The sequence below is a fragment of the Calonectris borealis genome, chromosome 10, assembly GCF_964195595.1.
Source record: "Calonectris borealis chromosome 10, bCalBor7.hap1.2, whole genome shotgun sequence".
NCBI lineage: Eukaryota > Metazoa > Chordata > Aves > Procellariiformes > Procellariidae > Calonectris > Calonectris borealis.
The window spans coordinates 10,842,155-10,858,945 of NC_134321.1; positions in this window are offsets into that span (position 1 = coordinate 10,842,155).

Below are 16,791 nucleotides of genomic sequence, written 5' to 3' on the forward strand. Positions count from 1 at the left end.
GTTTCCGTATGCGGTCCCGACCTGCCGCTGCCCATCCCGTGGAGCACTTCAGACACGTATTGCTCTCTCACTATTGCTTCAGCTCCCGTTTTCACATCTTCCGTTATCACCACTGAATGTTATTAACCATTTCTCACACCTTGGCATTTTCCCATTCATCATATATCTTCACCAGCTTTTCGTCAAATAACCATTGCCATTCCCAAAGCTTCACCTCTGAGGTTTACCCCAAATGCGTAACCTATCCCCTGCCCCATCTTGCTTATCTCCCCCGGTGGGGCACTTTGAGCCTCCTTCCAGACTGAGCCTGTCTCTCCCCCTCCTCTTGCAGCACTCGATCCCTGGCCGAGGCAGGAGACACGGCGCCTTTGCTCTTTGGCCTCGTTTTATGGCGACTGCAAGAAGAAAGCCATTAACACATTTCACTGTTCCCAGCGTTTATGTCCCTGCCCTTTGGTGCCCACAGATCCACCCCACGCACAGAACCGTCGTACACAAACACAGGCGGTGCTATGATGGATGCTACATGAGGGATACATTTTACCAGTCCTTCCAGCTCAGCACAGTGTGTTGACTGATTCCCAGTGCTAAAATTGCAGTATTAAATGTAAATTACAACAGTAAGAAATGAGCTTTATCCACCAAATCCCCAACATTTTATATTTTACTCTGAAAACCCTTTTATGAGCTCTATTACAGCTGTTAGCACTTGTTTTAATTAAACTTAGAGCACAGTGTGCAGCTCAGTTAACCAGTGTTCAGTTTTCAAAGAAAATCAGTAAGCAGTTCCAAGTGCATTTTTCTGTCATTCTTCACATGCTGTGCTTTAAGCATACATTATAAAAATGTTGATAGAGGATTGTATATCTCAAGGGAGGATAACGGGGACATGAAACCTCTTACTTCTAGACTATTTTTTCCAACTTAGTTTAGGTTCTTAAGTTTTATAAAAGTGCTTGGTGTTTGACTGCAGCTTGGATGTCTGCATCAAAGGAAACAGGTGGTCCCCCAGGACAGAGGATTATAAGGTCACCTCACCATGGTTAGATCCCTCATTGTCAGTCGCGGCAAAAAACTGATTGGTTTGTAGGGCTGAAAAAGGCTTGCTGCCTTCGACTGCGACTTAAATCACCTCCGTAACTGGGCGGGTGTTCCGTGTACAGTGCCTCTCCTGAGGTTTTTTCGTGACTTTAATTCCCAAGGCTATCGGCCCAGAAGAGTTGTATTAGAAAAAGAGGAAAAGAAGAACCTGGTTTTAGAGAATGCAGTGGCACAGCCTTTTGTTGCAGCTGGTTCGAAGTGTCTCTCCATTGACATCTAGTGTCCGTACAGAAAGATATTTAGATTCCTCACAGCCGTGCTGGCAATATTTAGCTCTAAATTTTTAAAGATTTTTTCCATGCGTAGTTATTAAGACCTCTTACTGTTAATACTAGGTCAGCCAGCAGATGAGACTGATGGTGAAAACACAGGAATCTCCCTACACATAACACTTTGTGGTATCAGTGACATCCATTGATGCCTATGTTCTGAATGGCTCCGGAAACCCTTTCAATGCCTTGCAGTTCAAAAATATTATCCTTTTTCAAGTTATCCCGTAAATGCTTGCAAAATACTTTCAATCTCTATCTCCTTCCTCAGAGCATACAAGCAATTGTAAACCAATAAATATTTAAGACAGATTTTATGAAGTATTGTACCTCTGTAGTCAGGCATTATTCTAATTTTCTTTAATTAAGCAAGAGTCTCTTTTGATGAAAGAAACCTCCTTATTACACTCCATTATATCACTAAGAGCTACTTAATAAAGAATTATCTTTATCTATTTTTACAGCGATGACGAGTTATTTTCGTATTGATTTGTTTATTTTGTAGAAATTCCAAATTTTTACAAAAGGATTTGCTGTTTTACTTTTGCAAAATCTTGAACGGTGGCAGTGAGCAATTAATCATGTCGTTACTATACACTTTGCTCTGTAAGCAGCTCCACCTTAGCAGAACTTCGTCCTGCTCCTTCAGTCAGCCTGCAGTGCTTGTGTTGGGGTGCACACAGGAACTACGGCTAGAATCACAGCCCCACCATGCTTGGTCCTAGGCTGATGTGGAAAAGTCCTTCCCTACTCTGAAAACTCCCTGTAGGTTCATATTTTGAGCATTTCCATTGTTAGAATCTGTTTTCAAAGGCAATTATTTCAAATAAATTATGTTACGAAAGCTTAACAAGATTTGTTGCCCTAATATTTGTGTGTTGCGGCCTCAGGAGGAGAGTAGGACAGGTCCAAGGATGCCCACCAGGCACAGCTTCTGTCGAGGACTGACTCTGCGGCTCCAAGGGGCTCGTGGACTCCATCATTTCTTGACAGTGCTTTTCTAATCCATCCTTTTCCAGCCTTTCCTCTATATCTCATAAGCTCTAGAAGAGCTCTCTCTTGGTTTGCTGATACCTGACATTGTGGGCTCCTGTCCTTGCTGGCTAGTGGAAATTACTAATGTGCAAGTAATAAATCTCTGCCTTGGAGCAATAGAAAACTTCTGCTGAAAAAGAGCTAGAACAGCTTTGAACTTTTTTTGTGAAGGTCAGAGGAGGGTGATGCAGTATTTCCCACAATTTCTGGAAAAGGAGCTGTCATCAGTTTCTATGGATGGTCAAATACTTTCCCTCTTTCTCCTTTCACTGTTCTGTTACTTAAAGATACTCATTACATTAGCCCAGCTGTCATACAATTTGTATTGAAAGAACCTGCTGAATCAATACATCCAGAATAGGAGTGAAAGCATCATTAAAATGTATCCTGCTTAGATTATTCATAATTTAACTATAAAGCAAAACATGTGATCATGAGCAATAAAGGAATGTGACGTAAATAATTTCATTCAGAGCAGTGCATTAGTGCGGGCACTGGCAAAGCTGCTGCAGCAGCAGCCAAAGCCTTTAGTATGAAACTGCTTTACAGTGAGAGTTACAAATATACATTTGTATCTGTCCTTGCCATGACCCTTCTGCCAGCCCGACTTTTCATCCCCAATAGGACTCGGCGCTTCCAGCAACCCCAAATTCTCCCTCCATGCTGTCAATGGAAGGAGGCAGCGGCTGCAGCCAAGAGCATCGCGTTGCTACGGCAACACATCCCACTTCCCCGGGGACCGTGTTGCCTCGGCGACACCGGGCGGGCAGACGCCGGTAGATCAAATTGTCTCAAAGCAGCTGCCCCCCAAAAAGCAGGGCAGCCCTGGCCTGCAGGCGACAGGAATGCGCAGAGGTGGGTGACCATGCACGTGTAGGACCGTGCACGCACAGCCTGGGTCTGGATTAGGAGAGGGCGAGCGGTGTGCGTGGTCCTTCGCAGGTAGTGAGACAAGGTTACTGCCAAAAGGAGCTTACCATTTAGTGTGTTACAGTAAGACGGCAGGAAAGACAATGTCAGCAGGAGGGGATTACCTGAAGGGAGCAAGTGCTGAGGCCGCTGTTCTTGATTTGTGTAATCAGGACCTGCAAACATACTGCAACATCAGAAATAATTCTCTCTAGTTCTACGACACATCTATGAATGGAGGTGATCTTGTACGTTCATTTTAGGATAGTCCAGTGCTGCATGATGCTCTGTCACACACAGTAACGCAGCGTCATGTGGGCAGAAGATTAAAGATCAATTTACATAGGCAAATGCCTGTGTTAATATTGTGAGGCGCAGAGCCTCCAACTTGTGTGCCTGCAGGTGGTCTGGCAACCAGACCCAACCCGTGGGAGAATGCTGACAAGTTTTCGAGACCCTGTAGACCCTTTATCACAACTGCGTTCACGGAGATCAGCACCAAACGCGTTCTGTGGGCTTCACTAGAGCCATCTGTGTAACTGCTAGTGAGATGAGGAGGTTCAAAGTTTCATGCATGGACACCAGTTATCCACAGCACTTGAAAAGCAATTTGAGAAGCAGGAAGATGGTAAAGGACAGAAGAATTTACACAAGAGGACAGGTAATTTCCTTGTCATTTGTCCATTCTTGTAGGAATCTTTTTTCCCTTTACACTGTTGGATTAAGCAGCCTCTTGCCTACTGTAATTAGCCCTTGAATAAATAGCATCTCTTGAACACAAGCCTGTGTGTCCTGGTTTTTGTGTGCTAGCAGTGCTTTGCTTTTTTTTAAGCCTTACACTGATTCTTGCAGAAGAGCAGAGCCTGCTTCAGGGGGTCTGGTGTTACTTTTCACCCCTGGAGACATTACCATATGCTGCAGTGCTATGTCTCAGTGATGTTAACATACCTGGTTTTAAGTAAACATTGCCTGTACTTACAGCTACAGCCCTCCTACTACTTGATTTATCCTTGTATTTCTGATACCGGCCTTACGCTTTCTGAGCCATTCTTTGTGCATTTTCCACAAGACATTAGCTGTCTCTTCTCACAATCAAAGCTATGGTCAATTGTGTTTACAAAGGATTCCTGAACTGTGAGAAATGTTTCTCAGTGTGCAGTTTTGCATCATTTAGCCTTGAAAGGATGCTGCTTTCCCTGACCTCTTGCTAGTTTTTCTCAATGATTCCGGTAATTGCATCAGTAGCCTTGGGAGTCACATTTTCCTTTCACATCTAGGAAAGATCCAACCTTTCCTTACTCTCTCCCAGCTGAATCACATATCCAGTCCCTCCTTTGTGCTGTGGCCCAACCACACCAGCTCTTTTTCTGGTTTCTATGGCTGCAATCTTGTTTCACTCTGGTCCAGAATAAACTCTGCCACTTTCCTGGCTCGTCATTTCCACCACTCTACTTTTCTATGAACTTCTCAGTCTTCCTTCTCCTCCCCTGCATCAAACACATTTCTTATCTTCTCCATAAACATCCTTTACAAGCCGTCTTCAGCTGAGTCTGTCAGCAGTCGTTCTGCCAGCGTTGTCCCGTCACCATTTCAAACAGACGTGTCAGTGGTTTTCCCCACCTCCCCACCACAGCTGGGCAGTGCCCTCCAGAAACATCTGCAAAGGGGGCTGGGGCACAGAGACCAGCACGGCACCGCGTGCTCCCTCCTGTTGGAGGTATTCATCTGCCCCGTTTCACCTTATTCTTAAATTCAGGGGCTTCTCTTTTGTTTGCTCCAGCATGAGAAACCAAAAAACGACAGCCAGGAATGCATCCCAAACCCACCCATTTATGACTCTGATGTCACCTCAGAGCCGCTCAGTCCCCACACCGATGCTCCACGTTATCTGCGGTTGTGCGGGGGGGTCCCTTTCAAACACGCAGCAGAGATGTCAGTTCCCTGAGGTTTAATTTGCAGGCAGCAAGAAACGAGAGGCAACATGCAGAAAAAAACCTGCTTCCTCTCTTTCTTCACACCCCTTTAAAGGTGACTGGTTTGTCACCTTTTCAACTGATCTGTTGAAAAAGATTCAGCCTAGATTTATACTACGGCTTAGAGGAACATAAAAGACGATTTAGTGTTCAAAGTATTATTTTGAATTATTAATCAAGCCCCCTGTCTGGCTGAGCTCAGTCAGGTCCTTCTTCGGGTTTTGTGGAGTTTATTTCTCCTGTCATCCTGAGCAATCTGTAATGCGCAGAACATAGGTTTGCCGATTAAACGGGAAGATTGCTGGCGAAGTTCGGCTCTGTCTGTGCCTTTGCAGGAGGATCTCGGTGCAGGGGATATGCATTGCAGTTGTTCCTTTGTTCATATGTAATGATATGAGAAAGAAGAATGTAATTACAGCCTGTCTCCCTCAATCTCCTCCCTGCCTCTGAGTATTTGAACCCTTTGAGATAAAGGCAAGTGGGAACGTAGCATTTTCTGACAGCAGAGCACATCCCAGAAGCAGATCAGAAGCAACTCTGCCCCGACCACTCTGCAGCTTCTATTTGACAACGGCTCCCCGCTGAGCCGTCTCCTGTCTGCAGGAACACGGCCATTACAAACAGCATTGCAAGTACCAAAACCTGATCAAAGTCAGGAGCACGGTGTTTCCTCTTGGTTTCCTTTGTACGTCTGACAGCCCCGTCAGACCGTGCGTGCTTTGCTTTTCCCCTCACTAGCTGGCTGATTTCTCTTTATCTGGAACACCCGTGTGCAGTTACTAGATTTGGGGATGCAGCGTCAAAATGGGGCTTGGCTCAGAAATGGACCTTTTTTTTTTATATAGCTATTCTAGCTGTTTATTTTCTGTTTAGCTTTGCACCGCAAGATAAACTCACTTTATTTACACTCTAAACCTATCAACCCCTTTAAAGCTCAGCACAGGGTTACGAAAGATTTGCTGCCAAAGAATTCTGAAAACCGAAAATGTCTTATTGAAAAAGGTGTTTCAGCCTTGCAATTTTGATTGCCCTCACGTTGAAATGAGGAACAGCAAAGACCAGAAAGGACTGGAAGGGGCAAAGCAGGATGAGTCGCCCCACCCGACCCGCGGCCGAGGGCTGGGGCTGCCCCGTGGGAGGCAGTTCGGGATGCTGACGGTGAGGGAGGGTGTTTGACCAGACCAAGGAGAAACCTCCGGAGCCTGAGCAGCGTGGCAGTGCCGGAGAGCTACAGAAAAACCAGTCAATGAGAAGACAGTTGATTGATGAAATTGCCTGAAATGAGGAAGGAGGAAAAAGGCTGTAATATGCAAACCCTTTAATTGCAAAGTTGTTTAATCTGAGCTGTCCCAGCGCTGACGGGGTAAACGTTATTGCTGCTTCCTAGGCTACGTAACAGGCACAGAGGCTGACAGGGAAATTTTCCACTTAGTGGCAGGGATATTAAATTATAAAAAAGATAACAGTTTATCTCAAAAGCAATGAGCTGCTATTTTCTCCACACCTTGCTGCTGAACTTTAAAGGAAATGCTGTGAAAATCCAAACGGTGCTTAAAAGGAGAGAAATCTGTTACAGAAAGGATGCTGATTTAAATCTTTGCAAAATTGTTTTTACCTACAAAGAGATTTTAAACAAGGGTAAAATGTATGCCAATTGCTTGGGATCAAAATCCAAGTCTAAGACACAGAGAAGAATAGCTCAGAGAGAGAAGCCAATAATTAGCTGCTGAAAAAAAGCCACGGCAAATGAGAAACTCGATAGGGTGGAAAGTGAAGGGGAAAAAAGGACAAAGGGATGGAAAATGTTCTTGCAGTAGCAAAAGTGAAGCTAAAACAGAGGATTTGAATATGTGAGGAATAACCAAAAGGTTATATGGGAGGATTTCTCGGGAGGTAGTGAGTATGGACTGTGGCACAGTGACAGTGCTGGTGCTTAGAAAGCAAGCTGCGGGAAGGTTGGTTTAGTTGGGGAGAGTGTATTTCCATCGTGGAAAAATACTGAGACAATGAGTTTGGGAAAGAGGAGTTTAAATAAAACGGAAAGGATCCTCCTGAAGAGCTTCAGTGATGAGCGAAATAGGGGCGGGTGCCGGGTGTCCACAGTGGGAGCGTGTCCGGGAGCAGCGATGGCCGGCGGCTTCCCCCGGGAAGGGGAGCCGGGAGCTGCTGGGGATGGCAGCCAAGCTCAAGCCGAGAGCCTGACCGGGGTCGGGGTCTGGCCAGGGGTCGGTGGGGCCCACGGCCAGGCACAGCAGGGACGCAGAGGGAGCTGGACCGGGCTCTGCTGCTCAGCATCTCGCAGCTCCCGCGGTCCCCCTCGGCCCCCACCCCGGGGACGGGGAGCCCCTCGCCTCGCAGGGACCGTCTCCATCAGAAGCAGCACATCTGAAGCTTTACAAAAACCAAAATAATTATTAGTTGCCTTTAAACTGAGATATATGAAGATCAAAGAACAAAACAATGAAGGCAAAAATGACAAAACTAAAAACAATCCACTTCTGTTATCTCACTTCAGGAAAGCAATGTTCAAGTGCTAGACATGAAAGATCTGCTCCAGCAGCTGTTTTCTTCAGCTCAAGCAAAGGGAAGCCGTGCACTCTTTATTAAACACACGTCTTTGCAGACTGAAGCTGAGTATAAGAACAAGAAGTGATGGTATCTCGTATTAAAGGACACGGTTGCTTGCCCAGTTTTCCCTACTGTAGGGTTCAGCTTCTGCTCACAGTCAAAAGCAAATAGTTTAAAATGCAGTTTAAAATAGGCCGGTACTTTGGGAAAGGTCGAATTCTTGTTGGAATTTTGACAGGTATATATTTTTACAGGAAAAGACCCAATAAAGAAGGTAAAATAGAGAAGGCAGCAAGCACTCACTGTATCAGCAGTTCAGGCTCCCAGACTGCTGAGAACGGCCCTCGGGGAGATGAGATTATATTTTACTTATGACGTATATAGAATAACAGATTTCTCATTCATCTCTAAATTCCTATTGAAACCGATTAGGCAAGAGCTACTGGAACAGGAGGAAAATCATGACCAAATCTTAGAAGCAGTATTTGACCGCTGGGTGAAGTCTCAGGGAACACTCTTTTGGAAATGAATACTCTGGTCGCCGGAACAAGTTAGAGAAATTAAAGAAGGCTGCTCCGTGCTTTCAGTAAATGGAAACCTTGTTTTATATATATTTCTTTATTTATGAAAAGATGTCGCTTAAGCAATATTTAGGGCAAAGAAGGTCTTGGGAAAAAAAGGAGTCATCAGGAATAAGTAAAACATTAAATAGTAAATAAATTCTTAAGATCAGAAATTTTTAAAAAGTATATTTAGAATTAATTTAAGTTGAATTTCATGGTATATGACAGGAAAATCTGATATCTTATGAAAATGAAAATCAAGTAGTAAGGACTATTGGTTTTAATATATAGGAATTCAGAAGCTCCAGTGTTTTCAGTAAGTTAGTTACATATTGTAGCAAAATGTGTAAAACTTCTGTTGTTTACTTACTAAAAAAGGCTTTATTCTTGAGATACTCTGAAGTAAAACCAAAAAACTCTACATGTTACAATTTATCAACTGTTACATTAATTAAATGTACAAAGAATAACAAAAGAAGAAATCCCAGGAAAAAAAAAGAAAAAAACCAAATGTAAAACATAGCAAGAGCACCAGACATTATGCCTCCCAGCTGGATCCTACCAAGGATTTAAAAGTCTTTGAGAGGCACTTGGATTTGCATCCTGTGTGCAACGAGCTTCCATGTGAAAATGAGTCTTTTTTCCCCAAAATGTGTAAACCCCCCCGTTCTCTTGTAGCCCTTTATGGTGTCTTAGAATGTGCCGTGTTCTGCCAGAGCCAGACATCACTGCTGAATCCCCCGGTGTTCGCACCTCTGTCCGCACAAGCTGTACTCTATTAACTGGGTTTAAAGAAACGGAGCTCGGACTGGCTTTGCAGAGGCTGGGCAGATGCCAGGTAGGACCCATGAAGGACTTGCAGCCATGCGTGGTGCCACATCACATCGCCGAGAGAGGTTCCTGTTGTCATTTGTCACAGAAAAGGCTCTGAAGGACTGGGCAGAACTTGTGGGCAGAGTCCCCTCCAGGTGAATCTTTCTCCTCGTCCTCTTCGTCATTAAATGATGCAGGCAGAGCTCGGGCAAAGCTGCCTATCACTAGGTGACACCTCTTCGGCCATATGTTCTGCGGATCTACGAGTGTATGAGTCTCAGAGTTATTCTTGATGTCCAATCGAAAGTGCACGCGATGAAGTTGGATTTCCCATTTTCATCCCCACGGTCACCCGGGTGAGGTTGGCACTGCCGTTGGCCCTGACGTTCCTGAACAAAAACATCCCAGGAAACCGGGGATTTTGAGAAGATCCTCCCCTTCGAAGCTGAATTGCGGCAAACTTCAGAAGTGACACACAGATGCCAAAGCTCTTCCTTCAGAAAATACTTGTGAGCAAACATTTAACAGATTTCAAGTTTCCTAGCAATCGCATTTCAGCGCCTCGAGACCAGCCATATGACTAATATGATAAGCAGCTCCTTTAACAACTACAGCTTAACATAAAAATCAAGATGAGCATCTTCCGTGGACACCTCACTTGAAGATCTTACCGCTCTTCTGAGCGAAGCTTTAGCAGGTGAGCTGGGGTGTGAATAAAAGGGACATGAAGTAAGACGACGACTCTAAAAGCAGTGGGCTGGGCATTGTCAATATTACCATTACTAGCAACGGAGTCAGGATAAAGAAAGGCCTGGGCAGGCTTTTGCTCTGAAAAACAGTACTTGTTTATTGATGGTGTAAATGTTGCTAGGCTACGTGGATTAAATTAAAACCCCCATCCTTTCCCAATGTGTACACCACTTTCAGCAAAAAATGCTCTGTGAATTTAATAAGTTTTTCTTTTTCTAGATAATTCAAATTTCCCAGAAATGATGGACCAGAGGGTTTTAATTAGAGAAGAACCTATAGAAGACAGAATATTAGCCAACTACTCAATAAAGAATCTTTTCAGCATATCTAGAAATCAATATCAATTTTAATTAATCAACTGTGCCAGTGCTCAGAGGAAAATAATAGATAATAAAATAGAAAAAAAAAAGATAATAAAATAGAAAATATCGATATGGCTGGAAACTATGACCTAGAATACACTTTTTATCAAAAATGGTATGTAGAACTAGAAGAAACACAAAAAAGGGGGAAAGGAGGATCGTGGCTTTTTACAAGGAGAGGTTAAATAAGACATCAGCTTGGAAAAGGACCCAAAGGAGAAGGGCCCAGAAAGTCACGAATTATTTCAGAAAAGATGAAGGGGAAACAATTTGTTATTATTTCTCACAAGACAAGGTTTAAGCGACACCAGTGAAATCATCATTCAGCCAATCTAAACCAAAGCAGGACGTCATTAAGCAGTGCCACTCGCTGCCGTCGGATATTGTGGAGGCCAAAACCAGGAAGGTGTCCAACAGGTGATTCTATTGAAAACTGAGTCTAGAGCTCTAGGCGCAGGTACAGGCTCCAGGCCAGTACATCCCAGCGTGTGGCCGTGGGTGGCAGAGCCGGGGGCAGCACCCTGGGGAGGAGCGGCCGGGCACCTTGTGCCTCCTGTTCTCCTCGCCGGGGACAGAGCTTCGGGCTGAGGGATCCTGGGTCTGATTAAGGCAGTTCTGAGTGACGCAGCGTGCTTTTATCTTTTCCAGAAAGAGTAACCTTAGCTGTAATAAATTCTAGCTGATTAGGAAATGAAAATAAGAAGACAAATTTTCCTTTTATTTGCAGATTTCTTAAAGAAATGTCTTCAGACTGTACTGTTGGAAAATGTGGGTAGACAGATTATCCTGGGAGAACAGACTTCGATCTGCAAATGCCAGGAGTGACGCTGTGCCTTTGGGACAAACGGTATGTGGGACAGAGGGGTGCTGCATCCCCTTAGCTGGACACGTAGGGAGGAAACTGGGGAAAACCCCAACAATTTTTCCCCAGCACACAAGAGAACTTGCCCGTGTCACGAGGAACTGCTCCTCCTGGCAGAGACAGGCGTTTCACACCGGCGCCGTTTCACTCTGCCTCATCCGTGACGCCCCGGCAGAAGCAGAACCACCTCCAGGCACCTCCCCAGCCCAGGAGAAATTGAACTTTGCCGTCCCAACGCAGCTTTTGCTGAGTGGAGGCGGGGGGGTTGTGGGACAGCCCAGCTTCCCCCACCTGGAGCTGCTGGGGCAGTGGGCAAGGACGGAGACCGGGGGGGCTGCCCAGGGCTCTCTATCCACGCACCTTCCCCGTCTCAGCGGCGGCAGATGCCAGCCCGTTTCCCGGCGTGCTGGCGGAGCAGGTGGAGACCCCGCTCCGACCTCCTGCTTGGCACAGCTTCAGGCTCCTTTCCAGGAGAAGCCCCGGCTGTTAGAGCCAGGGCTCAACCACCCTGCAGAAGCTCGCTGCCTCTTGCAGCTAAGCACGCCCGCGACTGCTGGGAAATGGGTGGCCGGGCTGGGAGAACAGCGAGTTCCCTCCGCCGAGTGATCTCCTGCCATCGACTGCCAGTTCCTGAACTTTGGCTCCGGCCGGGAGGCAGTAAACGAAGCAGATAATTGCCTGGCAGTGATTGATAGGGAGTCAAGGGTGAGCGGAGAGGGAGCGGGGGGATGAGCGGGAGGATTATGTTTCAGAGGGATGTATTTTTTTAGGATTTGTCTGTGCAGGCCGTCAGGAGCTTTTCTGAATCACATGGGCCGAGCCTGAGCCCGAGCCCGCTGTAATTTTACACCTTTTCAGCATTTCAGCTGGTTCTACTGAAATCTGTATAGCGATTAAAGATGGGAAGGGACAGAGAATTGATTTCCTTGCCTTCAGCCTACCGGGACAAATATTCAAGGCTAAATCGCAGTTTAGAATTTTTTGATGGGATGAGTGGAGAGAGGTCGGAGCAAGCAGCTGCCAGCAATAAATAACTATTAGGAAACAGTATTAGGAAATAGTACCAAGAAGAAATGTTGCTGCTAGGATATGCCCTCAGCACTGGGGAATCCATAACCATACTTTGGTATCCAGAGCTCATGTGCAACTTCTCAGACCCAGAGCGGCAGCGGCGCTGCTGGAGAAGCCCGAGCTCCGGTCTCCGACGAAGAAGGGAACTCAGCTCGTTGCACGGATAAACATCACAAGCTTCCACTCGGCAATGCCGAGGGTTAGAAACAACGTCGTGTACTTCAGCAAACCTACATTCAAACTGTCACCTGCAAAGGGAAGCAAAGCTTATCTATAGCCTATTGCTGTAACTTTGATACTGATCTTTATAGCCAAGCTTCCAGGAAGCCTAGGGAGAACCTATGCATTGTAAACTGCTTAAACTGAACCGTCTGAGCTTAAACTGAACCGTCTGAGCTTAAACTGAACCGAAGTGTCTGAATTCAGAGACATGTTAGTAAAAATCCCGCCCAGTCTCTACTTGAGGTTTACATTTTTACCAGGTTTGAGATACACTTGCAGAGCTATTCTAACACATTGAGGTCATGGAAAATGTCCTCAGTTTTATACACAAATCTCCCTGAATTAGAAATGGTTTTCCATTCCAAGCGTCCAGCATCAGGCAGCCTGTTCCCCCTCCTTTACTGGGCAGCTTTCTCAGGGCAGGGTCTACCGGGCAGAAAGACAAAGCGCGGCGTAAACCAGGGTCAGGCAGAGCCGCGGCGGCGGCCGCTGAGCAGGCGGTCAGCCCACCGTTATGAATGAGCACAGCCGCACGCGGTCGGATCACCCGAAATGCATCCCGGAGAGCGGGGAAGGGGCAGGAATCCCAGCAATCCCTACAGCCCTCCTCGCCGGGAAGCCCCCGGCTGCCAGGCAGGCGTCTCCCTGCCATCTTCTGGGTCAGGAGCAAAAGTCCCCAGCAAACAGCTGCCAGGGCAGCTGGGCCTATTTTCAAACGGGAACAGTTGAGCAGCGTTATTAGAGCCCTTTGGTGCAGAGCACGCCCGATGGCAGCAGCACAGTGCCGCAGCGTGCATGGCTTCGTGCCACTGACGCAGCAGGCATTTTTGTCCGTGGCCTGTACAAGCGAGCAGCGCAGTCACGCGTTACAGTTGGAAGCAAGGTGTCTTGAGGAGAACCATCCCCACGCTGCATGCGTGAGGTGCATTCCTGCCCAGGGGTGCAAGCCAACGGAAGGGACTATTCTGGTCGTGGTCAAAGATCACTTGCTGTAGGACAGCTCCAAAATGCCAGCCACCAGTTTATTGTGGTATTTCTTCTACAGCTGCTGGCAGGAGCAGTCTCAGCAACCCCAGGCCCCCAAGACCAGTGGGAAAGTCATCGAAGGTGAGATGACCGGCTCAGTGGATGAGGGGAGAGCAGTGGAGGTTGTTTGTCTTGGCTTTGGCACGGCTTTTGGTGCTGTCCCCCATGACATCCCCCTGCACTAACTGATGAAGTACAAATTAGATCAGCGGACTGAAAAGTGGCTGAGCCGCCAGGCTCCGAGGGTTGGGATCAGCAGCATGAATCCAGGTGACTCGTGGTGAGGCCAGTCGCTGGAGGTGTACCCCGGGGTGAGTACTGGGGCCACCGTGTAACATCTTCATTAATGACCTGCAGGATGGGACAGAGTGCACCCTCAGCAAGTTTCCAGATGATGCCAAGCCAGGAGGAGTGGTTGGTACCCCAGAGGGTTGAACCACCATTCAGAGAGCCCTTGACAGGCTGGAGAGCTGGACCAACATGAATCGCATGAAGTTTGCCAAAGCGAAGTATAAAATCCTACTCCTGGGGAGGAATAACCCGATGCACAAGTCGACGCTGGAGGGACTGACCAGCTGGGAAGCCATGCAGCAAAGGCCATGAGGGTGCTGGTGGAAAAAAGGCTGAGCATGGGCCACCAGCCTGCCCTTGTGGCAAAGGCGGCCACCAGCCTGCTGGGCTGCTTTACAAGAGCAGAGCCAGGAGGTGACGGGAGGTGATCCTTCCCTCCACTCAGCCCCAGTGAGGCCACATCTGGAGTCCTGGGTCCAGTCCTGGGCTCCCCAGTACAAGAGAGACATGGACATACCGGAGCGGTCCAACGAAGCACTGCAAGGATGATGAAGGGATTGGAGCATCTGCAATACGAGGAGAGGCCAAGAGACCTGGAATTATTCAGCCTGGAGAAGAGGAGGCTCCAGGAGGATCTTACCAAAGTATATGGATACCTGACGGGAGGGATTTTAGAAGGAGATGGAGCCAGACTCTTCTCAGTGGTGCCCAGTGACAGGACACACGTTGAAATACAGGAAATTCCATTTAAACATAAGAGAGAACTTGTTTCACTGTGAAGGTGATTGCGGACCGGAGCAGGTCGCCCCAAGAGGCTGTGGAGCTTCTATCCTTGGAGATATTAAAAACCCGACTGGACCCAGTCCTGGGCAGCCTGGTGGACCCTACTTTGAGCAGGAGGGCTGGACTGGACCACCTCCAGAGATGCCTTCCAACCCCAACTCCTCTGTCATCCTGTGAACCCTATAGTGGTGAAAGCCACTTTCCTCAGGCTGTGCACAGGGCCGGTCCCTCACCTGCACAAACAGGCTATTGACGGAAGAGTCCTCTTACCTGAGGGGCGGCAGATAATAAGAACAATGTAAAAATGGGAAATTGAATTGTTAGAGGCCAGTTGGGCACGTGCAAAGCCATAACTGGTGCTGTGTCCTAGCGTACCTTGTTATTGAGAAGGTACGTGGCCAGCCCATCCTCCTGGGTGCCGGTCCCACAGAACCAGTCAGGATTTTGCCGATCACATCGTAAGAAGAACGCCAGCCAAACTTATCAAAGATGAGATCGGAGGTCTGTCTATTCTTCTGCCTGACAGCGGCCAGCGGCAGATGCTTCGGGAAAGAACACAAGAACAAAGCACGCGGTGTGACTTCCCCAGCACACTCTCCCAGTTCCCATCAACCTGCAATTCAGGAGCTTCTTGTGCAAGACTTTGCAGCCATATCAGTTTTCAGTAGTTCTTGATGAACTGTTCTTCCCCGATGTTTTTTTAAAGCACTTTGCATTCTGTGGCAATGACCTATATGGCTTAATTATACACAATATATGAAACGTATTTTTATTTTAAATATTGCTTGATAACCTCACTGGACACACTGTGTGTCTTGTACTGTGAGAAATATGAGTAAATGCCCCCTTTTCACTTTACTCACTCTTACTTTGTAAGATCTACCGTGCGACGTCCTTTCCAAACTGGAGAGTCTGTCGTAATCCTCCCACAGGCAGCTTCCTTTAATTAGTCAAATTTGATCAAGACTGACTTGTCAGGGGTATTCCAAGGACCTTTCTGTCAATATAGCAATGCTGAGTGTGCACAAAAGCCACTTGCACACAATGGGCAGAACTGCAAGCACGGAAGATTTGAAATGCAAGCATGGAAGATTTATGTATCATGGATTACTTCTGGAATACTTCCAGGCACCTTGAATCACCACTGGAAAAAATCACTTGCATCAAAGCAGGATGGGTCAGGCAGACGTACAGCAGAAGCATTTTGTGGAACTCTCCGCTGATTTTGATACAGCAAAAACATACACTATCAGCGCAAGGACCGTAAAGACAAATGTCATCGGTATCCTTTGCTGGTACGGAGACCCAGCTTACCCTCTGCTGCTGTGTACCATTAACCTGTACATATGCTACCTCGATTCCCACCGGAAACTATTAGAAAAGAATGTTTGAATGCAAATCTGGGCTTCTGAAAGCAAGAGACTCCTCAGTGCGCGGGAAATGGCACCTGTGTTAAAATCCCTCTCTCATTCTGAGGCTGCACACACCAGGGGGCAAGGATTTGGCAAATTTTGTACGGCAGAATCTTGAGAGACATGAGCAGCTTTTTAAACATTTCCAGGGTTTCAGTTTTTGAACAAACAAGCAGACGGGTCTGATCGGCCTTCCCACAGCTCCTCTCCTCCCACCACTGTTTTTGGAAAGCAGCCCCTCATTCCTGATTTCCTTTTTCCATATTTTACTTATCTAAAAGCACCAAATGAAATCAAGCATGTTAAACAGCCAGAATTTTATCATGCAAAATACAAAGCTCTGCAAAAACCTCAGATTAGGGAGAATATAATTAGGATAATTGAAATTGGAAGAAGGATCTGAAATGTTTTAAAGAAAAAAAAGTGTTAAAAAGGATAGTTTGGCAGAAGGGAGCTAATTTACAGTTATTAGTAACAACTGAAGTATTAGAGAGTGTAGGGAAGTCTGTCTTTCAGAGCAGATACTGCTCAGAGCCACAGATAGGTGAGCCTGAGCTGGCGACGGCACAGCCAAGGTAACGGCTGGAGCACCGAGCAAGAGCACACGGGCACACAGACCAAGAGAAGGCTCCTCCGTGCCCTAAAGCAGGAGCTGTGCTCTTAACCCCAGCCACCGAACCCAGGGCGTTACTAGCCCCTGATTTGGTTTCCAAGAATTAAATATTTTTTGCAGACCGCAGCACTCCAGACTAACAGGATCGGGACGGGAGGGAGCACTAAC